The sequence below is a fragment of the Pleurodeles waltl genome, chromosome 7 (genome assembly GCF_031143425.1).
Source record: "Pleurodeles waltl isolate 20211129_DDA chromosome 7, aPleWal1.hap1.20221129, whole genome shotgun sequence".
Lineage (NCBI taxonomy): Eukaryota > Metazoa > Chordata > Amphibia > Caudata > Salamandridae > Pleurodeles > Pleurodeles waltl.
In genome coordinates, this window is record NC_090446.1 from 1,474,758,544 (window position 1) to 1,474,782,177 (window position 23,634).

The following is a 23,634-nucleotide window of genomic DNA, read 5'->3' on the forward strand; positions in this document are numbered from 1 at the left end:
GATTTTCACCCAACTGTAAACAAGGCCCCAATATTGAAGGCCCCAATATTGAAGGCCCCATCAGGCTAGAGAGTACATGTGTTTTAATTAATAAAGCAAGCACACTCTACTCTAGTGCTCTGAAGCAGCCAAAAGACTATAACAAGCGCCCCCATCAGGCACAGTTTTTTCGTCAATAATTTGACTTCTAATGTTTCATTGATATTTGTATTGGTTATAATAGTTGTCACGAGTGCTGTAATAGCTGGTGTAATTAGCAGTGCATAGAGAGGGCGCGAATTATAGTTACCTTAGACCGCGACTTATATGGCTTAAAAAAACTCTATAACTGCTGAATTTCTCTGGTTTTGTGTGAGTAAATTCAGAACCTAACTACAACGTCCCTGTAACCTTTATTTTTTTTAACTGAATATCTAAGATTTTTTAAATTCTATTTCCTAACTATAATGTTCCTGTAACCTTTGTTTTTCAGTGAATTTCTATGTTTTTTTAATGCAAAGTAATTTTCATTACTATACGTTAATCCAACATTGTTGCAAATTCAGAGCAAAAATGTAAAAAAAAAAAGTGTTTTTTTGCCCTGGCAGGCTCCCTCTGGGTCCCCATCACCAGAGCTAAGGGATCAGGGTATCCCTACCCTGGCCCCTTTTTTTCTTCACTTTTTTTAGAGACTTGGCTGAAGCCAAGTTCCAAGATGCCTGCCAACACTGCCTGGTTGAAGTGTTAGCAGCCAATCAGAGGTCTGCAGATCTCTGCATGAGCTCTTATTATTCACAAGGTTTTCAGGGAGGATCCGCTGCCTTAGATACACAAATTTGGATTTCCTTTAATTTCTCATAAACGTTTGAATGTATTTACACCAAATAACAAAAAGAATAACTTGCGTACCAAAAGCTATCTTTCTGCCAAATTTGGTGTAATTCCGTCCAGCGGTTTGGGCTGTGGTCGTGTTCAAAACTCCTATGGAAATTAACATGAAAAACTTTTTTGTTTTGTTTACCCCCCCCCTTTTTTTTCTTGACGGATCATCCCGAAACTTCTGATGTGCAACAAGAATCACTGCCACACTTTTTTGGGGAACATTTTGTGTAGATTTATCAAACAGTGCCAAAGATACAGGCAAGTCAAAAAACGCTTTTTTCTATGGAAACATGATCCTAACTATAACTACCTACTGACAACCGCCAGCAGGTTAAAAATAAATAAATAAATATATATATATATATATATATTTGTTTTTTAAATATATCTTCATTGAACTCCTTAGTAACTTACAATAGCTTTAGAATCTATAGTAGAAGACACTCGATCTGAAATAGATAAGCCCAGAAGAAAATATTCTAATTCTGGCAGATATCTGAGCTGCAGACACGGGCAGATAGTATTAGAAAATCGCATAAAGGGTTTAAGTGGTAGAAAATGATTAGAAGTTAATACACGGGCTGCAGAGCCACATTTTTAGCTCACAGATCACTGATTCGAATCTTGATGCAGCCTGCTCATTCCTTTATCATTCCAAGGCCGCTACAGATCCTATGTTCTCACTGGACCTATGAGTCTTATGACCGTTCTATGCTCCTGCAGGGCTCGGCCAGCTTTTAAGTCATTATCACCAAAACATAGCTTCCCTGCCCCTTCTTCTGAGCTCTACAACCAATCACCGCAGCTTTTGAAAACTGTTAAAAACGCATCGATTTCAGATGACTATGAAGAAATCTTTCCTGTCTGCACTGGCTTGTAACCAGTAATTAGACTAGTGCCGAGACATCCTGCATGTTGGGTATTTGTGCGCTCTATGAACATATTAAATAAAAAAATTGATAAATTCAGTCCTATAAGATTGGGAGATTGTCCCCCCCTAATGTAAACAGAACTGCAGGAACAGTGGCAAAAGGTGATAAGGAAATCATACTTTAATTCAAACTTCAGTTAATTAGTCATTACTTTATTGTAACAGGCTTCAACCTTTTTAATGCCAATGCATCTGTGCTATATACTTTTTTATGGGGGCCAACAAAATGGCAAACATGTAATCTCACATTTATTCTATGCAATGTTAAAAACTGCAGGCAAGTTAAATCATTTTATGTGGATTGAGGAATTTGTAGCAGTACCTTCCTTTCAGCTTTTCACCCTAAATGTACTACGATTCTAGTGGCCAAAGGCCACAGGAATTATGCGTCAGGGAGAGCACCAAATTATGCTGCAGGGTTGACTAAATTACTGGCAAAAAAGGCATATTGTGGAGCAGAATGCAGCACATGTTTTGATAGCGTTACTTGATTATTTTGTAATTTATACACAGAGTAATGCTGTCTGGGGAAAGATTTTACCTCATTAGTATCAGTTTAACAACCAAATACAAAATCAGCAAATGAAAGATGACCAGTTAACCTTTGCAAATGGTCTTCCACTGTGCAACACAATTCCATGGTTCTATTTACATTTGATCTCATTGAGCAAGAAACTACATCTTTTGTTAAAATCTGCAGATTATGCGGCAGATAATGGATTATGTGGCAAATGCAGCATATCCATAATAATGCAAAAAAAGCCATGGCCGCAGAATCACATAATTTCAGTGGCCCTGGATAAATGCTGGCTAAATCGTGCCAAGGAAGTCAAAATTTAAACTGAAATCGTAGGATAGAGAGAGACATTAAAAGAATTGAGGCAAAGCAATGCTCTAGTACCTTACGGTTTTCGTATAATAAGTATTGTAAGCAAAGGATGCCAAAGCAAACTGTTTAAGGGCCTTTTGGGGAACACCTAAGACATTTTGACAAACCATGATATTCATTCTTGTGGTTTGTTTGGTAACACTATTGTAGACACCTGACACCATGACCTGTTACTCCTCCAGCCATTCCTGGCTCCTCAGCAAAAAACTCTTCCCATGTTTGAATTTGTGAGCCCATCATTGCAATGGTACACAGGAAAAGGCAAATTCCAAAATTCAGCAGTCAGCTGTAAAAAATTCCAGGACTAGAGTAAATGTTTCCCAGGACCTGGAGTCACTTGGAAGCTCAGAGCATCTGTAACACTCCATACATTGCACTTATGGTCACTTTCTAAAAAAAAAAAAAAAATGATTGAGCTTATGAAAAAAATATACTGTGATATATGAAATACATACAATTTATATGCTCTGAATTTACAATAATTTACCATTAATTCCTTCTCTTGTCTTTATATCACTATATTTCACTATTAAACATACATCGTACTTATGGTCTCTCATTACTTTTAAAAGTGCAGATGCATAGCTGCCAGCTTGCTGTTGGCAGAAATGATGTATGCAGTCCACGTCACCTCTAAAGTTCCCACAGTCTGGACGTTTATCAGAAGGCAAGATTGTGACATTGGGGGTAATTTGGAGGGCTCCTTTAAACACTTACTCACAGCCAGGAAATGACTGACACCCTCACTCTTGGCACGGTGCAGAGGGCTCACCTCCGTTCTTTTGCTTCTATAAATGCAGTGCTGGTTCCACCAGGTTTCTCTGTGCTCCCCGGGGTATAGTAAACGCTCCTCTTGCACAGAGCCTGACCCACAGTTTGAAGACCTCATATGCCAAATATACTTGTGATTTCAGGTAGTTCTGCTCTACAGTGCTTAATTTGTAAATTAAGAGGTGCCGGTGCTCAAAGCCCTTCTCTTAAACACGAGGCTGCTGTAATTAAATCTGCCAGCACTGAATACTGAGGCAGCGAAATCTTGAAGCCATCTCGGGCCTCTTCAATCCATTTACGGCCACCCCTGCCCCTTCAGCTCATCCTGCAACTTTCTACTTTCTCCCTTTATGACCCTTTTTAGTTTTTCGTTCTTCCGTCTTTCACATATGTGTCCTTTGCTCGCAGCAAATGCTTGAGGCATAAGAATAAGCAAATAAGCAAATAAGTGCCGGTGCTCAGCACCGGAATCAACAAGCACAAATTAAGCACTGCTGCTCTATTAGAAGATGAGAAAGATCAGGGGTTTACAATACTACCGCATTGAGGTTTGTGTGTTTCATAAGGCCACAGACTTCAATCCTGATAAAGCCAACTCAGCCCTTCATCCTGCTGAGGTAAACAAAAAGAGAACCGCTGTGTCTGTATTGGCTGTGCAGTGGAATAAAGTGGCAAGAGTGTGGCAGAATATTCTAGCAAGCACATCGTTGCATTGCAAACGATGCATAACTTTCTTATTGAGACATAAATGATAACAACATCCTTAAACCAAACTTGCACAGCAGTGAGTAAGATATTTTGTAGGGCATCCACCACCAACCTTGTCATGGCTTTCATGCGCTGAGTGACAGCAAACCACTGATAAGTCGGCCAAGCAACCGACCAATCACTGAATGTGTCAACCCAGGAATAAACGTCTTTTATGATGTCATCAGGAGAGGGATATTGTTGGAAAGAACAATTTTTGCATGGTATTCCCTTTTTGTAGCTGAACCCAGTTGCGTTGTCATTAGGACTCTGTGCACTTTGCCCTTGCTAACCAGTGGTAACGTGCATGTGTTGTTCACTTTGAACATGATAGAATTGGCATATGCATGATTGACACATTTAATTTAGCTATAAATGTACCAAGGGCCTGTAAACTAAATGCTACTAGTGGCTGCAGCACTCATTGTGCCCCCCACTAAAATGACACCCTTATCATGCCCCAGGCATGCCATTGCACCTGTAGAACAGTTTGAAATTGCCATTTCGACATTCCAAAATTAACCCCTTTGCCAAACCTAAACTCTGCATTTTAATACTTAAAGACACCCCTAAGGTAGGACCTAACTGCTCATAGGGAAAGGAACATGGTATTTAAAAAGTAGGCATTTACGGTTTTAACTGTTCTAACATTGAAACACCCCCAAAATTGTTTTTTGGCCTCCCATAGACTACCTTGTCATGTTTTTTAATAAGTACTAAATACAGTCTGAGATCAGCTAGAGAAATATGTTGTCCACTTGTAATTATACTTTAAAATTCGCTGGTAAAGTCAGATTTTAAATTATTATTTTGGAAATGCCACTTTTAGAAAGTTGGCATTCCACTGCCTTAGGTTTCTGGGGCATTCCTGTGAGTGGCCTGCTACCTTGGGCTCTTGATGGCTCCCTCACTGGTAAATGCATATTGGAGCGAGACAGTGGACAAAGGGCCTGGGTGTAGAGGGGAGTGGGTCTTCCTGACAGGATGGCTGGGGAGGAGCTGTGCTCTGCTCTGATAACACTTTAAAGGGACCTGCACTTGCACACACAAGGAGACCTGATACCAGGCCTGCCCCAGCCTTTTATTCCACCAGCCAAGCTGTTGCCAAACCAAGGGAAAATGGGAAAACTGACCAGAACTAGTTTAGACAGTAGAGACAGGATTCCTCCCTCACCCTTAAGCTGGCACCAGGCCTACAATTGGCACTCTCAGAACCTGAAATCAGAACACTCAAGACTCAGAAGAAGGAAGGCTGTGCTGTCTGTGACCTGAAGGATGGCTGGACCTGTTTGCCTTTTCTCAGGACGTCAGGAGTGACTCTAAAGATTAGTTGGCTGACTTCCTATGTGAGCTAGAAGTACACAATAAGCTTCAAAAGGCCATCATTAGCAACTTTCCTGTTTCTCCTGACAACCAGTTCCTACTGGACTTGCTCTGGACCCTTCTCCTGACCTCTGCTGGAGTGAGACCTAACACTCTATAGGTGTTCCACAGGTCCTGGACCCTTGGTTGGTGTTCAGTTGTAATCCTCATGTCCAAAAACTGCAAAATGGACACTTAGAAACTTTTTCTAAACTTTTCTCCAAAAAAACTAGAGGCTATCAGGGCCACTACCAAGCCACAGACATAGACGTCAAATCACCAGTCAGGATCAACTTGTTGGTTGGCCCCACTGAAGAGATCTTGACTTCAAAAAATGTATCTGAGTCAGAACGTAGAGTATTTCGCGAGACCAACACTGAGTAGCAACCTGCCATCGACAACGCCCTCCTGGGTCCAAAATTCAGACTTGCTCGCTTGGAGCTTTCTCACTGTAAGCATCCAGAGCCTTGAACTTCTTACTGGAGCTGAGACTCCCACCGACGTACTGCTCTTCAACCAGCTGCCGTCGATGGGTCCCTCTTTGGATCCAGCCTGTAGTCTGACCTGCCAATGGCCCTGTCAACGAGAACGTTTCTCTAAAAAAGTTTCTAATTGCGAAGGTACATTTTGACGGGGATGAACCAGGTCCATAATCCGATCAGGCCTCCATTGGGGTCGACTTTAACTTTTGACTTTGATCCAGACTAGGGTGACCAGATAAACGCAGTTGGCGCTTTGCACTTTTTCATGCTATCTTGAATTCAAATTTTAAAAATTCATATCACCAGATCTACTTATTAGATTGTTTTGTCACCTTGGTGTCATTTTATTTTATTTTATTTTATTTGTTACGTTATCCTCTTTTCGAAATTGGTTTGGGATTTTTCCCTTTATTATTGGTTGAGTGCTGCAAAAATACTTTACACATTGTTGCTAAGTTATGCCTGACTGCTTTATGCCAAGCTACCAGAGGGTTAAGCACAGGTTTATTTACTGACATTGATGGCTCACCTTGACAAGGATTGTGATTATTTCTTGAAGTGGATTCTCATGCCCATTTCTTAAAGATATCACTTTTCGTTACTATGCATAACGAAACGACGGATTCATAAGCATTTGCTATAATCTAGGAATAGTACTAGTATGAGTAATAATAATTTTAAGAATAGCTATGATCTATTATTGTCACAGTAAGTATTATTACAGGTTCTGAATTATGAGGCACCTGTTCATCTTGAAATGACTTTCATGGGTACCAAGTTATCAGTAAAAAATATTATGGTCATGCTATTTTGGGTCCATAAAGGAAGCGTCCTTTATGCTCCTTGGAAACCTGCGTTGCTCAGGATCACACTGGTATGGTGTTTTGTGTGATCTTGCCTTTCTATAGATGATATCTATGTAAATACCCAGGAGTTAATCGACGCTCATTGGCTTGAAAAGACAGCTGTTTCTGTTGCAAGAAGGTACAGTGAAGACAAAGAGAGCAGAAAGTGGATGGAGAGTGGAAGCGACAAAAGGAGGGAGAAAGAGAAGTGAAGAGGGATAGAAACAAGAGAAGAGACAGGTTTGAGGGGATAACAACAACTCTATATATGTATTTACATCATTTGCTGTAATTTCTTGTTGTAGGATATTGGCTTTTTGGTTGAAGAGGGTGTGAACTCTTCTCAAGCAACAACCACATCCCCTTGTAGGGTGACCACACAAACTCACTAAATTAGCCTGAGCTTAACACTAGCTTGGCACAAAAGCAGTCAGTCTTAACTTAGAGGTTATGTGTAAGGTATTTATGCAGCACACAGACAGTTATAAAGTGAAAACACAAAATGTGAAAAATCCCACACCAATTTAGAAAAATAGAATACAATTTAATAAATAAAGTAACATCAAATTAAATATATCCAATCAGCAGAAACAGAGTTATGATTGTTTTAAAGGTGTTAGTGAAAAATAGCTCCTAAATAATCAAAGTCTAGTCAAGCCAGACAGGGGCAAAGTTAAAAAGTTATGACCGACTGCGATGTAGTGCAGTTCAGATAGAGGAAGTCGGTTGGGCCTGGTCTCAGCTTACCTTCGAACTTAGAAGAAATGTGGAAGAAAAATGTCAGAGAAGGTAAAGTTCAGCAGAGCAAGGCAGTCAGTGGTGTCAAAGGAGAGCGCGTCGTCATTGGGAAGCCGCCGGACAAGGTTGCAGTACAGATTTCTAAGTTAGGACTTTTTTGGAAGTCGAAGATTTCCAGCGGGGGAGGAGACTGCAGTGGGAGCTACCATAAAGCCAGGCCAACTGGTGATGCACCTCAGGTGGATCGGCGAGCAGGTAGGTCCCTGAATTCTGTCAGTTCTCAGGTTACTCTTTTGTGATAACTATTCTAAGTCCCACGTTTTGGATTTTTGGGTGTTTGGGTATTTGGGTACTTTTAACACCACTTTCAAGGGTCTAGGAATGGGTGGGCACCACTTGGAGGACAAGGACAGCACTCACATCAGGCAGGGTGCAAGGTTGGTGGAGCTTGTTGTGTCCATGTAGTTCAGAACATGAGGCCAGCCAACTCGCCCATGGAGTCACTCTGGTAGTCCTGGGTTCAAGTAGGACGGCAGGCCTCAAGCAGCATGGCAGTCCTTGTAGGATATTCGGCAGGCTTCACGCAGAAGGGCAGTCCAGAGGTAGCATCAGAACAGCCGTCTGAGGTACAAAGAAGGCCCCAAGCAGGGGCCAAGCCTTTAACGTGGGAGAAACTTCTGAATTTCATCCCACAACTGGTTTTGCCAATTCCTTCCTCACAAGCCCAGGCTCCAAGAAGTCTAGGGTGACAAAGGACTGGTGTTAATTTTTGTGTGAGTGTGTTGGAGGCAGTTCCTTCGAAATGTATGTGGGACAGGGAACAGCTCTGCCCCCATATACTGGCAGGATGGCCCATCCAGCCAACCCATAGCATCTTTCACAATATCTGGGTGAAGTAGACAAAGGCCAACTATCCTTCTATTCACAGTCATGTGATCCATGACACAGGCTGCAGGCACCAAATGGTTAAGACAAGAAAATACCAACTTTCTAAAAGTGATATTTTCAGAACTGTGACTTAAAATTGCACTTACTCATTAAAGAGCATGTTAAATTACAATTCTTTTGAGACCACACATGACATTTCTACCTGTTCCCAAACAAACTTTATCACTTATTAAATGTAATAATGTAACCCAGCATTCTCCTATAGGAAAGGTAGGCCTCACAGTAGTGGGCAATACATTTGGAAGTGTTTTAATACCAGGACATATAAAACTTAAAAGTACATGTCCAACTTTGTAAATACAAGGCATCCTGCCCTATGGGCTGTCCAGGTACTATCTTATGGGCGACTTTATGTATTAAAAACGAGGTTTGGCTTGGAAAAGGTTTATTTTACCAGGTCCAATTGGCACCTTAAAACTGCACACAGGCTGCAATGGTAGGCCAGAGACATGTTTTAAAAGGCTACTTAAGTGGGTGGTACAAGAAATGCTGCAAGCCCACTAGTAGCATTTAATTTACAGACACTGGGTGCATGTTGTACCACTTTACTAGGGATGAATAAATAAATTAAATGTGCCAATCAGGTGTATGTCACTTTTAGCATGTTTTAAGTGATCACCCGCACTTTAGCACTGGTTGGCAGTGGTAAAGTGCAAAGAGTTATAAAGTTAACAAAAATAAGCAAATTTCAGCAACAGGAGGTGAGTAGGCAAAACATTAGAGGGAAGGCCACCGTGAAGACTGACAGATCAAACATTTGCCTTGGAATTTTTTTCGAGGCATGCTCTTTTTTCTCTACTGTTTTGACTCATGGGTGAGCAGATGTCAGGAGCTAAAGGAAAGAGAGGAAACAGAAGACCTACCGGAGCTCCTGTGCTGGTTAGCTTTCCGATCAGACCCTGTAAAGTAAACAAAAAAGAAAATGGATCATATAAAAGAAGGACTAACATAAACAGGAAAACACAAGTTAAAGGAAGAACTGGTACTCTTACAAGAGGAAAGGGAGGCAGGAAGAGAAGACAGACAAGATCAGGAGAAGTGAGTACAAGGGGTGGAGCTGAAAGCAGGCACAGAGACGAGGAGAATGCTGAAAGGAGAACACGAAGCAGGAGTGAGGATGTCAACCAAGTTACTGAGCTGTACGGGAAGGGCCACCCCAGTAAACTGGAGCATACCAGGAAGGGTGGCCGAGAGGGAGACTGAAGGAACGCCACCTGCAGAACCCCACTGGAGTAGCATCTCAACCCACCACACTCCAGGAGGAGCGTGGCTACCCCAGGTGCGTCAGAAGGTATCTGGGTGGAGAGGGGAGAAGGGAACAACCCATAAGTCCAAAGAAGGGACTCTGGTTACGCAACCAGTTAAGCAAAATATATTCATTGAGGGACAAGATTAGTTTAGAACGATTTTCTTTTCTTTCTTGTTAAATTTTGTGATACTTTATTTAGAATATGTTCTATTTCTTTATAACCAATCTTCAAAATACAAAGTATAAACTCAGCAATAAGGTCATTAGGCTGTGAGTTGGAAGGGATCAGGCTCAAAGACATAGAACACTGTTTTTTGTTAAACCAGACATAGGAGAAAAATAATCAAAGAGTAGATATGTAGGGAAAGACTACTCAGTAGAAGTAGTAATAGGAACTATCAAGAATGATGAAAGACAGAAAAGGGCCATAAACTATGCTGTAAAACAGGGAAGAGAATAACTAGATATTTATAGAGATAGATACAGGAAAAGAAAGAATAAGGGGACAAGAGATTTATCCTTAAATAAGAGAGCACTCATCAGTGGTTTTCATTTTGTTTCTGCCAAAGGCTCCGGACGGGTTGATCCCTAAAAGAAGGAAGAAAGAAGAACATTATTAGATACAACTGATTTATAAATCACAACCGGACTGTCAAAGGAGACTCAAGAACCTGAGAGAACGTTAACAAACTTTTTTTTTTTTTAAGAATCAATAAAAAGGCACTATTGCCAAGCTTCGAAAGAGGTGCCCACACTTAGCTTGATGACCGGATTCCAACAGTGGGCGAGTCCCCACTAACATTCGGTCCCACCTTCATCTCACTCTAGTGTCCTTGCTGTAGTCGGACTAACTTGTCAACTTGTGTAAGTGCCATTTACTAGTGTCTGACCCACCGCTGTTATGTGGGTGGTCCGTTTCCATTTTGAAGCCATTTATGATTTCAATGTCTTTTCTGATGAACTGAGGAATTTTTATTTTCCTTCATGATAATATCAATACTAAGTATATTGCTAATAATCATAATAAGGATGGCGGTAACAGGCTCCTCTTTTAAGTAGTGCTAACTGCTGCAATTGTGGCATTTCATAGCACTATGATTGGCATGTTGGTGTTACTAACTCACTGGCAACCTGTTCCCTACTGATACCTGTTGGAAATGGCCTTTCTGCAGGGTCTCCCCCAAACCTTTTGCCTGCCTGCCTCCCTCTACTTTTTGGACACTGTTTTGCTGGTTTTAGGACTCTGTGCACTTTACCACTGCTATCCTGTGCTAAAGTGCATATGCTCTCTCCCTTAAAACATGGTGACATTGGTTCATACCCAACTGGCTTGCTTAATCTACTTGTAAATCCCTAGTAAAGTACACTACATGTGCCCAGGGCCTGTAGATTAAATGCTACTAGTGGGCCTGCAGCACTGATTGTGCCACCCACATAAGTAGCCCCTTAACCGTGCCTCAGGGCTGCCATTGCAAGGCATGTGTGTGCAGTTTCACTGCCACTTCAACTTGGCATTTAAAAGTACTTGCCAAGCATTAAACTCCCCTTTTTCTACATATAAGACACCCCTAAAGAAGGTCTTCGATAACGCATAGGGCAGGGTGCTATGTAGGTAAAAGGCAGGAAATATACCTGTGTAGATTATATGTCCTGGTAGTGTAGAATTCCCAAATTCGTTTTACACTGCTGTGAGGCCTGCTCCTTTCATAGGCTAACATTAGGGATAACCTCATATACTGTTTGAGTGGTAAATTCTGATAGGAGTAACAAGGTCATATTTAGTATGGCCAGAATGGTAATACAAAATCCTGCTGGCTGGTGAAGTTGGATTTAATATTACTATTTTAGAAATGCAACTTTTAGAAAGTGAGCATTTCTCTGCACTTAAACTTAAATCATTCTGTGCCTTACAATCCACGTCTGGCTAGGTTACTTGACAGCTCCCTTGTGCATTTCACTCAGACAACCCCAAACACAGGATGCTCAGTCACACCTGCACACCTCTGCATACTGAATTTGTCTTCCTGGGCTGGGAGGGTGGAAGGCCTGACACTTACATTTGAAAGGACAGTTGCCTGCCCTCACACAATGGACTGCCAAACCCCCTACCGGGACCCTGCAGACAGGATGGAACTGAAAGGGGACCTGGTACACTTCTAAGCCACTCTTTGAAGTGTCCCCCACTTCAAAGGCACATTTGGGTATTTAAACAGGGCCTCTGCCCCTACCAACTCAGACACTTCTGGACAAGATACCACTGGTGAAGAAACTCTGAACCAGACCCTGCATCCTGCCAAGAGGAACTGCCTGGCTGCCCAAAGGACTCACCTGACTGCTTTTCTGCAAAGGACTGCTGCCCTGCTGTGGCCCTGATGCCTTGCTGCCCACTGGCTCTGCTGAGAAGTGCTCTCCAAGGGCTTGGATGGAGCTTGCCTCCTGTTCCTTGAAGCCTCAGGACCAAAAAGACTCCCTCCTTCAAAGAACTCCTTGTGCAGCGAAAATTAGACTCACAGCCTGCCAGAAACGACACACAGCCTGTGACGCAGTGAGAAAATCACCGCACGCCGAACCGGAACGACGCAGCCAGGCTCCCCAAGAGAAGATCGACGCAGCGCCAGCATTGCGACTGGAACTTCGACGCACGGCCCAGTGGATCAATGCATAGCCGAGCCGGAACGACGCAGCCCGACTTCCTATGAGAAGAATCAATGCAGCGCCTGCCGTGCAACAGAAATTTCCCCGCATCGCCCAGTGGATCGACGCAGCTCCTGTGACTTCGTCCTGCACGCCCAGGATTTCTTAGCATCATCCCTGGGGCGTCCAAATACCCAGCAACCCAAAGAGGATCCAAGTCAGCGCGCCGGCAATCGACGCAAAGCCTTCCCTGCGTGGAAAATTATCAACGCATCATCTGTGTGCGCCCAGAGAAACTGACGCACACCTCCCCGTTTTCCATGCATCTCCTCCTCTGTGGTCCCTTGCGGAGAATTCGAACGCAAACCAGGTACTTTGTGCTTGCAAGAGACTCTTGTTGCTTTTTAAAGAATAAAGACTCTTTTTATCATTTTCTACATTGATATTTCATTTTGACCTGCATTTAACCAGAAAAATATTCTATATTTTTCTAAATACTGTGTGGTGTATTTTTGGGGCGGTATACTGTGTTATTGCATGATTAATTGTACAGATACTTTATACATTGCCTTCTAAGTTAAGCCTGAATACTCAGCGCCAATCTACCAGAGGGTGGGCACTGGATAATTTGGATTGTGTGTGAATTACCCTGACTAGAGTAAGGGTCCTTGGTTGGACGGGGGTAACCTGACTGCCAACCAAAGACCCTATTCCTAGCATTGGTGATCAGTGGTGGGATAGGACTTGTATTTGTGCAGTGACATACAATAGCTATGTGTACACTACCTACTTACAGTTGAAGGTCAACTTGATTTTTTTTATCTTTCTCTGCAATTTCGTTTTTCTACCTGACATTTTAACTAAATCCTCATTTAACATGTCTCTGGCTGGGTCTCAAGCAGGAGCTGAAGATTTTGACCTAGCCAAGCTGAAGACATACACTGTTAACCATCTGAAGGGGTTCTACAAGGGGATGTGAGTACCTACCCAGGGTGCCTCCAAAAAGGAGGAATACCGAAAGGCACTGAGAGCCTGGGCAGAATCCCAGTCAGATGAGAAAGTTGAGGAGGAGGGCCCAGAGGAGGGCCCCTCAGAGGCTTTTTTTGCCAGTAGTGGGGGATGTTACTCCTGGAATTGTGCCCCCTAGTAAACCAGGGAGCAGTGTCTCTAGCCATGACCTGACCGCAGAGGAAAGGAGGGAGGAGAGAGAATTTCAACTACAAATGGCAAAGTTAAACATGGAAGCAGAGGAGAGGAAAGCAGAGAGAGAGGCTGAGAGAGAGGCTGAGAGAGCAGCCAAACAAGCTGAAGCTAAGAGAGCTGAGGCTGCAGCTGAGAGAGCCTTGGCTGAAAAGAAACTTTTGTTGTCTCATGAACTGAGTCTCAAAGAGCTGAATATCAAGGCAAGGCAGTCTGAGTCCAGGGAAAGGATGGTTCTTATACCCAAAAATGTAGTGCCAAGTTATGTGGTGGGAGATGACATTGATAAGTGGTTGGCTTCTTATGAAGTTGCACTAAGGGCTCATGGGATCTCTGAAGAGCAATGGGTGGGGGGGCCTTGTGGTGGTACGTACCAGTAGTGGGGATGACACACTCCTTGAATTGGATCCTAAGGATCAAAACAGATACAAACCCATGAAAACTTCTTTGCTTGCCAAGTTTGGGTTGACACCTGAGAGGTACCGTCAGAGGTTCAGGGACAGCACCAAACTCTCCACACAGAACTGGGTAGACTTTCTTAATTTCTCCAGTAAGGCACCGAATGGATGGGTGCGGTGCAGTAAAGTAAACAATTACACAGGGTTATGTAATTTAATTCTGAGAGAGCATATGCTCAGTATTTGTTCTACAGAGTTGCGCCAGCACCTGGTTGACAGTAAGCTGACTGATCCTAGAAAGCTTGCTGAGGAGGCAGACCTCTGGGTTAGTACCAGAGTGTCCAAAAAGGTTCCTAGGAGTGGCCCCAAAAAGGGTGTATCCGGTTCTCCCCAACAGAGTGAGGGGGAGGTTAAAGATGACCCAAACAAGTCCCAGAGTAAGGGGGGAGGAAAGGGTTCCCATGCCCCATCTGAGAAACAGGGTGGTGGTTCTGGTGGGCGGTGGCCCAAAGCATCCCATTCCCATCCCCTCTGCTTTGAGTGCACACAGATAGGACACAGGAAGGGGGGACTCTTTCTGTCCAAAGAAATCACCCACTGGTGGGACCTCTACAGGGGTGGCCCATGTCACCTTAGGGGAAAGTAGTCCCCAGGGGCGGGTCATAGACCATGCCTTCATCTCCTTTAGTTGGAGGACAGACTCAGAGGGTAAGCTGGTGATCCCAGAGGACGGGAGTCGCCGTTTCCACCAGGTGGGAGTGAATGGGGTCACAGTCACTGCTCTGAGGGACACAGGGGCTAGTCTTCCCATGATAGTGGAGAGAATAGTTTCACCAAAGCAGTACACCAGCCAGGTGTGTAGGGTGACTCCAACCCATGGGGAGGATTTCTTCCACCGCATGGCCCTGGTGTCCCTGGAGTGGGGTGGGGCGGTGACCCAGAGGCAGGTCATAGTTAGTCCCCAGATGCCTATTGACTGCATTCTGGGAAATGAGTTACCCCTAGAGACAGGAGAGCTGAGAGGGGTGACCCCTAAGGGTGCCCTGACAGGTCAGTTATCTGGCAGTACCACTCCCCAGATGAGGGTATGTGAGCCCAGATGTAGGGGCATGGAAACATGGAACCAAATGGGCAGGCAAGGGATTGCACGTTATAAGGAGCTATCTGTAGCTGAGACCCACCATCACCATGGCCACTTGCCCTTGCCGCCTCTTCTCCCTTTGCATCAAAGCCCTAAAGTCGGACGGTCCGGAAATAACATATATTGGTCAAGAGGCAATAGACCCGAGATGACTGCATACATGATGACTGGTCAGAATGTGGCTGGTAAGAGGCGACTAATTAAGTGACGATTGGTCTAGAATTGATTGATGTGAGATGGTTCTCTTGGTTTCAACTTTTAGAGTCCTATGATCCTTGAGTAGTTTTTGTTTTGGGTGTGGGATAGTGTGCATTTACAAAATATTATGTTCATCCAGCTCTCAGGTCTCCTTGTCTGTGCCCTTTGCTGACGTATAATGCAAATCGACAGCTTCAGAGTTGGATGTCTGCAGCTTCATTTTCAGCCCCTGATCGAGGTCTTCCACACATTCCGGGGTCTGTTTACCAAATTCTCACGCAGCGTAGCAGTAAAAAATGCTGCAGTGCATAAGAAGGAGAGATCAGGAACGCATCATATCTACAAAAACATGGCACTCTCCTCCCCCCTCCCGAACGCTGGTGCACAACCAGGCTGCAGACCGCCACACATACACCTTTGCTCCATAGTGCAAGGGTGTCTGGGTGAGTCTAGCATAGGTTTTGTACTGGAAGGGTCCTATGCTCAATAGTACAAGGGTGTCTGGGTGAGTCTAGCATAGGTTTTGTACTGAAAGGGTCCTATGCTCAATAGTGCAAGGGTGTCTGGGTGAGTCTAGCATAGGTTTTGTACTGAAAGGGTCCTATGCTCAATAGTGCAAGGGTGTCTGGGTGAGTCTAGAATAGGTTTTGTACTGGAACGGTGCCCTTCCGCTGGAAAATACTATGCTTAGACTAACTTTAAAACGTTTCACACTTTGTATGTGTGCTGTACAGTGCAGCACACAAACAAAGTCAGAAGAGAAATAGAAGCATTTTGCCTTGATAGCACCTATTTGAAATGAGCATTATTTTTTTTACCCAAAACCTTGTCTACTTTTTTTAGTAGATAGGGTTTTGCATCAAAACCCGTGGGTGGTTGTATAAACACCTATGCACCACCAATGGAACATCTGCTTGGCGCTAAGTAATGAAAAGCAACTCTGTGCTCTCCTTTGCATTATTTTCGAATAAATTTCTAGCGCAAAAAAAATTTGCACTGTAAAGTAAACTGGGAAAAAAGATTTTGTTTTGATTTGCATTACTGTTGTGCACAAACACGGCGCAAAATCTTAGTAAATATACCCCCCAGTTTTCTACTCACTTTTACTACCCGCCTCTCTCTCTCATGTTCTCTCCTTCAAATGAATAGAAAAGTGATCCCATCCAGTGTGCAAACATAAAAAAATACAATTATCACAGCATTAGGGGCTAATAGAGCCATTAAAAAATGTCATTGCTGCTGGGTTTATCATTTACAGTGCTCTAATCAATTAAATATATTTAAAATGCAAGATATAAAGCACCCATAATGCACTCCTTTTGTGCTTTTCACCAATGCTGCTCTGTTAATCGTCCACACCACCTCCTTATCACTCGTTCACCCATCTCTTATCCACACCTCACTTCTCTTACTGACCTTGGATCTCAGTCTGTCTTAATGTAAAATTCGCTATCACGCCACATACGCACAGAGCAGCTCAGTTATCAGAATATTTGTTTATTCTATATTCGATTTCTCATTTGAGGCAGGATGTTTACTCCAGATTGTTAGATTTTCTATTCCATGTAGGAGACGCTGTTGTTTTTCCCTCTACTAAATGGTCTGATTTCTTGTGTTTGGTTTTAGTCTATCTCCTGAGCAACTACCAGTGGACCAATGAAATCGTTCCATTAACTGCCTGCTGCAGCTACTTGAGTCCATACAGGGGTGGTTTGTCCATGCAAGCAAACTGGGCAGTCGCTTAGAGCAGTGTTCCCCAACCCCCGGGCCGCGGACCGGTGCCGGTCCGTGGATCAATCGGCACCGGGCCGCCCGAGGAACTTCAACTTCATTTCACTGTGGCGGGCGGCCGAGGCGCAGAGCATTGCGCCCTCCCAAGCGGGCCACGGAAAAATTATCCAACATTTACCGGTCCGCGGCGATAAAAAGGTTGGACAACACTGGCTTAGAGTACCAAGTTAGGGGCACTCTTAATTCAAATTAAAAAATAGAATTTAGAAGATATATAAATGAAAAAACATAGGGGGACGTTGACTGCATGGCTTGCCAGTCATGGTCTAGAACAACCCCTGAGTCTGAAGGAAAAGCTCACCCACAACCTTATCATTTCCTGACATCCGAGAGGAGAGACTTGGTAGTTTGTGGTAAGGGCTGGCCTATGACCTGTACTAGCCTATGTGGAAATTGGGTGATTATCTTACCATTCTAGGATCTGTATAGGGGTGAAGCCCTGCCTCCCACACCTTGCAGTGACACCCCTTAAGGTCTTCCTACATGCTGCAGCATGTCTCAACCAGTGCCTGAAGAAATACGACCACATCATCCCCATTTAAAGAAACTGCACTGGCTTCCCTTGCTGGGCCTCACCATCTTCTAAACAAGATGTATCATTATCAAAGCCGTCATGACCACCACCCCTGCTAATCTTGCAAACAAGCTCACCATCTCTGGCGGTTCTCCCCACTGCCAGGACACCATCAGACTGCAGACTAAGGAGTGTAAAACAGAAAAAACGAGGCAGCAAGACTTTTCCATCTATGCACCTATGATCTTTAACAACATCCTTGTATCCATCAGAACCGCCTCAACTCTGCTCCAACTTAGGAGAGTTGAAGGCTCACCTATTTAAAGAACAGTACATCACAATGCACAAAAAATCCACACACCAGCCTCCTCTCCTATCACTTGTTGACTTTTTGCTTGTCTTTGGCCCAGTACAGCACTCCACTGCCTTTTTGACTAGGTTTGCACTATAAAAATGCCACATAAATACATACATTAGTTCGCATAATTATTTGTGCAAAGGAAATTATAAAGCTACACTACGGGTTTCTTAAAAAAGATGATACATATTAATCAGATCGTACATTTAGTGTTTTTCGCTAATAATTAGTAATTTTGTCTTGCATATGAGCACATTTTATTATCACCATCCTTTCCACCTCCCACAGCAAAAGGATTTGTTGATAAGAAATATAAAGCTTCACTCACTAAAAAAATCTACATGTGCACATTTCATGTATGCCTCTTTAAGTTTGCACATTTCTGCTATATTTTATTACCTGATTTCTGAACCACAGTCCCAAATTCATTCTTCGTTCACTACTGTTGAGAAAGGTTTGAATCACGCCTGTGAAGTAGGGCACAGTCAGGGGGAACTTGACGCATTGCAAAGAAGTGCAAAGTTTACCCACTTTGTCCATGACTGGCGTTTCACCCATTCCCACACTCTGTGCAGGTCAATGTACTTACCCATAGCTGCCAGGTTTCCCAGGTCCATGAGTGAGGCAGCTCCAGTCCAGGTTTTTTCTTTGGATTCTGAGACTTGCAGGATTGTTTATTCCATTAAAAAACAGGGCTACAAGTTCTAGAATTAAAAGAAAAAAACTGGGCTGGCGAACCATATCCCACATGAACCTAGAAAACTACTTAGCAGCTACTCCGACGGCTCATTTCCACTTAAATGTCTGCCCAAATTCTACACCACAATCAGTCTAAAGGAAATTGTTTTCTCTCTGTCAGCTGAGTGACGGCACATAAACACAGTTGCTGCTGCTGCTCACTAGCACTTCATCTCATTGCCCCTGTGCTAGAAGTCCCGCCTTCGGACTTCCTGCAACATGTAAACTGCTTCCAGGTGACTTTATAAGGCAACACAAATAATCTCACCATAGCACAGGCCCACTGAGGAAAAAGGGAGCGTAACCAAGACTAACACCGGGCTGTGTGAAAAAGGTCTCTTTATTGAAAACAGGTGCACCTACCAAATCAAAAACCCTAGGCCTTTGCCTCACAAAACTAACAACCTCACTATATACATAATTTACCTGTAACACCCCCACCCCTTCTCTACCACCCCACTGGCTCTCCCACTTTCAGTATTGCAATCCGGTCCTCTTCCCTTTGTAGTTGAGTGATTGTTGTTTTACAGCTCTTTTCCAAATGATAGTACTCTGCAACTGTAACTACCATAACTTCCTGCTGAACATTTAACAACCTGGCTCGTCCAGGTGTAGTCCAGTCTACCCTTTCCTTTCCCTCCCGGGCTGCCGATTTCAAGCCTACACCTGTGCAAACCATGCCAACTTGGCCTGAGCCCGCTAATGCACCTGCTTCCAAGCAACAACTAACTACAAACACACTTCCCCTAGCGCACATGTAAACAAGAAGGCATCCCAAATCACATCTCTATAAAACTTTCCACCCACCAACCAACTGGCTCAAGGGATGGGAGGGAGGTGAAAAACCTTGCCACCCTGCCTAGTGACCAGCTACTGTGTCGCCTCGCCAAAATGGTGGCAGGCGGCACAAAATGGACAACTATATATCTGGAGCCCACAGAGGAAGCTCTAGGAGCCCAAAGGAGCCCAAGCATTCATGGACTACTCCAATTCCCCAATAATCTTGGGAGGGGGTGCTCCCCGGGGTCGGCTGCCCCCCAAACCCTCGTTTTTTTAACACCTATCTGTTTTGTTTTTTAAATGAGTCCAACTTTAAAAAATATTTACAGAATTACAAGGTTGACAAATTTGCAACTATGTGCAAATTTACTTTGATTCATTTGATCACCTCTTTCCAACCTCTGACAACCTTAGAAAATAATATTGTTGAAAACATATTTAACTACTGAGTGCCTCGCCGGAAGCCCTTTGAAATTAAAGATTTCAGACCATTAAAAGAGTTGTATAAGTTTATAAGTTTTCTAAATTTAGAGACCATTCACGAAAGAATGCTGCTTTCAGAAGACTGCAACGTAAACATGAATTTACAAGAACAATGAAGCAAAGCAGTTTTTCAAAACCAACAATGAATATTTGCTACATGTTTGAATGACCATTTAGACGGAAAGGGTTATGTTTTCTGCTGGAGCCAAAACTTTACTAAATATTCAACTTGTGATATTGACACCTTGATATAGTTTCCACAAACTTCTTTATTTGTTAAGCACAAACCAGTAGGCCCACTTACAATGGCACCAACATATAAACCAGCATCTGTGTAATCTCTCTCTAACTCCCCCTTGTGCATTCTATATATAAATACATCCCATGTGTCATCATCATGACTGATACTCATTGGATAATAAGTATATGCAGGTGCATGAGTGAATGTATGGGTGTTATGTGTCTATGTATGAGCGTTATGTGTGTACAACTGTATGAATGTTTGAATGAATGATTGTATGCATATAATGAGTTATGTAATATATGCTATACATGTAATTAACTATGTACAACAACCTTCTGGACAAATCTCTCACCACTGTAAATAGTGAATCCAGTAATAGGCTGTTGAAATGTGACTCTTCTAAACTGTTGGGTGTTATGTTGCCTTCCCTGTGGAATCTGCTGGCTTTGATAGCGATGGAAGGAGAACGCAGGAAATGATTCAGTCTACCAGATGTCGTCTAATAGCAAGGAGCTAGTTCATCCCAGGTATGACCCAAATCAAACCGATGGTAGAGGAATGAGGGAAGAATGCAGGCAACCTTCTGGTACAAATCCATCAAGCATAAAAATAGATGGGAAGAAGTTGAATTGCGACCTAATCAACACCCGCTCCCTGATAAAAACACTCTCCCGTGTGCAGCCCAGCCTACTAAAGTATAAGCTTGTGCTTGGTTGAATCAACGTAGTTGTACCAAAATGTAAAAGGGTGAATTTGAGATGAAAATACGTATATTTTCAGAACTCCTAAACGGGTGTTTGGACAAAATGGTTGAATTTTCAATATATACTGAAAGCTGATATTTGAGTGATAAATCATGCGGGTTTTGGGAGACTTAATATTAGTGCTCTGCACCTATGGCTGATGTGTATTGCTCATGTGGAGGCATTCCACAATGGCAAAGTCATGCATTGCTGCTGAATACAGTGCCAGATCCACTGGGTGATCGCTGCTTGTCTGATGTGATCTGTATTAAAACACCAACAATATTAGTAGCTCAAGGTGATTTCCTTTGAATATAAGTAGCTTATTAGACAAAGGGCAGGGTTCTACTCATCTATAGCTTCTGCACACCCTACCGGTCCTATCTTCATATAATAAGTGCCCATGCCTACTCTTGTGGTACTGTTATTATTAATATGGTTTACATAGACAATTGCAGATAGTTTTTTTATTTTAATTTGCAGTACTCTCTTAAAGAGGAGAGCAGAGGTGGGATTTAAACATCAGACTTGAGCAAATGCAAGTAAATGTAGACTCAAGAGAGACGCAAGCCTGAGAGTGTGGATGATGAGTTTGACTAACATAAGGGAGCGAAACATTTCATAGCTTTTGAGAAGGTGGTGAGGATCTGTTTTACATTCTCGAATGCAACTTACTAAACTTCATCAGTTATAAGGAGAAATGAAGATTCAAGTTTAACACTGACGTCATGAATCTATGCCATAAGGAAAGGGTGACTAGGGATGGGTGGAAGACGATGGGCAATGTGCTAAAGAATGCTATGGAGTAAGGTTGGGATCCAGAACAGGCCCATTTGAGGCACAGCATGAGGCACAGTATGAAAGTGAAAGATGGGGAGGGTCCATTGCAAGAAATAGAAATCCATAGCAGGGAAAAATTGGCTGTGAAGCAAAGGCAGACCAGCCTATCCAGAGAGGAGCAAATCTTTAGGGGTGGCAGTCCTGGTGCAGAGTGTGTCACATGTCAGGCTCAGTGACCATTATTCATGACTTGAAATGGGGTACTGTCACACTGCTGTGGGAGGTTTACATCCGAGGAGGCTTTGCAAGTGTTTAAGGCTGGAATAGACTACTTTTATTTCTGCCTACCAAAAGGCGTTGACAACAGCAGCTTTTTCTGAAGTGACATTTGAGATGTGTATCCATGCACCCCACTTTATAGCCTATTATACTTCCCAGTGCTGTGCGAACTGCACCCTCTGAAGCCACAAGTTTTGAAATACATTTATTTCATATGTATTATATGCATATGTAATACATACATAGCATTTTCCTATTATCAACTCTAAGTAACAAATAACTTTGCTAGAGCTGCGCTGAAAACCTCTAAATAGTTTTTATTTTAAATGTCTTTAGAAACTCTGTGCAAGCTCAGCAAACGTGACGTAAAAGCTGGAGCTGAACAGCAGCATGCGGCCTGATATCCGAACTGTCAGGAGAAGTGTATGGGGGGGTGTTATAGCAGTCTTCACGTCCCCTGATTGCGTAAATGCAGGTGGGCATGAAAGCATGTCAATGGGAACACAGTCCTCGTTACATCACAGCTCTAGGCGAGGCTCTAGAGAACGTTTATTGGGGAAGAAGGACACCACCACCGCACCTTGTTGTGTGTAAAAGGCCGCTTTATTGGAAACAGGTGCACTTACAAACTGTAATAACCTTTGGCCTAATGCCTCACAAAACTAAAACCTCACTATACATTGAGTTATCCTATCACCTTCCTCTCCCCTCCCTTTCCCTTAACCACATGGCCTCTTACCACCCCTTACATTGTAAAGCTTCTTTTCTGAAACCAATTGTCAAGTTAATAGTCTCCTGCTGCTCCCTACCCCTTGACGTGTAACTCCCCAAAACCCCTAATGGCCACCTATTCCTGTCTGAGTTGTCCTGCTGTCATCCAGTCCTTTTCTCACTTGATAATGTCTTGTCGTCTCTGCCGTCCCTCCCTGTTCTCCTAGTTGTGCGAACTGTCTCAGTTCCCACTTGCACCTGTTCCCAGCGACAAATTACAATATGCGTTCCCCCCGTGCACCCATTTCCAAAAAACACCTAACCAGGTGTTGGAAATTGCCCTTCTGCAGGGTTATCCCCAGACTTTTTGCCTTCCTCCTCTTTTTCTGACCTCATTTTTGCTGGTTTTTAGACTCTGCACACTTTACCACTGCTAACCAGTGCTAAAGTGCATATGCTTTCTCCATTTAAACATGGTAACATTGGATCATACCCAATTGGACTATTTAAGTTACCTATAAGTCCCCAGTAAGATGCACTGTATGTGCCCAGGGCCTGTAGATTAAATGCTACTAGTGGGCCTGCAGAACTGGTTGTGCCACCCACTTAAGTAGCCCCTTTACCTTGTCTCAGGCCTGTCATTGCAAGGCCTGTGTGTGCAGTTTCACTATCACTTTGACTTGGCATTTAAAAGTACTTGCCAAGCCTAAAACTCCCCTTTTTCTACATATAAGTCACCCCTAATGTGTGCCCTAGGTAAACCCTAAAGCAGGGCGCTGTGTGGGAAAAGGCAGGACATGTACCTGTGTAGTTTACATG

The 23,634-nt window shown here is 43.2% G+C and overlaps 1 protein-coding gene across 1 annotated transcript in view; it reads left to right on the top strand.

The window, feature by feature from the left end:
* LOC138246528 (free fatty acid receptor 2-like) overlaps window positions 1-23,634 on the top strand; it is a 185,440-nt gene that overhangs the window by 1,294 nt on the left and 160,512 nt on the right. The gene's annotated exons all lie outside the window — the stretch shown is intronic.